Raw genomic sequence first — 1,045 nt, 5'->3', positions numbered from 1 at the left:
AGGGCACCCTGGTTGCCAAACATTTACTTACTTGAAGATTTCGCTCATACAACCAAGGGCGTTATATGAACGATATATACAACGAACATGTAACATTTCGCTCTTATCACTCTCCACCCCCCCCCCCCCACCCCCAAAGAAAACGCCAAGACACATTTAGGATTTAGGAAAGGTGAGACATCAGGCGCTCAGAGTTAAGACGAAACTTAAGTTACAAAGTAACGTAACGTTAAAGTTGACGATAACGTGTTAACTGTAAATTTTATTATCTAAAAAAAACAACGTAAACACTACACATCGTGGAACGCAATGATTCATCTTGTGGGATAATACATGAAAATTTTGCTGTTGATCTAGCTCATGGAATAGAAAAGTTACTGAGTAAGCTAACTGAATACATTGACGGATAGTCTTCAAGCAGACATATCAGCTAGATGACAAATGAGAAGAATTTGGCGAAAAGGGACAAATAAGTTGCCATGGAATCTCAGTCAATGTTTTCATTCAAGCTAGCCGGCCGGTCAGTTCACTCGTAGGCCAATTAACTAGGCCTTTATTCCTAGCTTGGCCAAAGTCCTCTATTGCTATTTATAATTTAGCCAGGCCGGAGTCTGGTAGAGACTAATGACGAAGGGGTACCCGCAAATTCGGCCGTAAGACTTGAAATAATAACACGTTATCATAAGCACCTCCTTGAGAAAAGTAAACGAAGAGCAAGATAAGATAACGATGAACTAGGAGGAGAAATATATTCATTCAAAATTTAGCGCTAGACAAAAGTATGTAAATTGGGTGATCAAAATAATTTTCTCACGCGAACGGTGCAAAAATAGATATGTGCTAGGGCTGGGTATCGGTACAGCGTACCGGTGTGACAGGGATCTCGCCCCCCCCCCGGGATCTCGCCCCCCCGGGGGGCGAGATCGCTAGCGTTTTCGCCCCCCTCTGGTGTTTTCGCCCCCCCCCCCAATCCCAGCGTTTTCGCCCCCCCTAGGGATATCCTTCCCGTTTTCTAGAGTGTTCGGTTGAATCTAATCCTATGCTG

Source organism: Branchiostoma floridae, chromosome 5, assembly GCF_000003815.2.
Source record: "Branchiostoma floridae strain S238N-H82 chromosome 5, Bfl_VNyyK, whole genome shotgun sequence".
NCBI classification, from domain to species: domain Eukaryota; kingdom Metazoa; phylum Chordata; class Leptocardii; order Amphioxiformes; family Branchiostomatidae; genus Branchiostoma; species Branchiostoma floridae.
The sequence above is the reverse complement of the archived record's forward strand: the minus strand, read 5'-3'. Positions refer to the sequence as shown.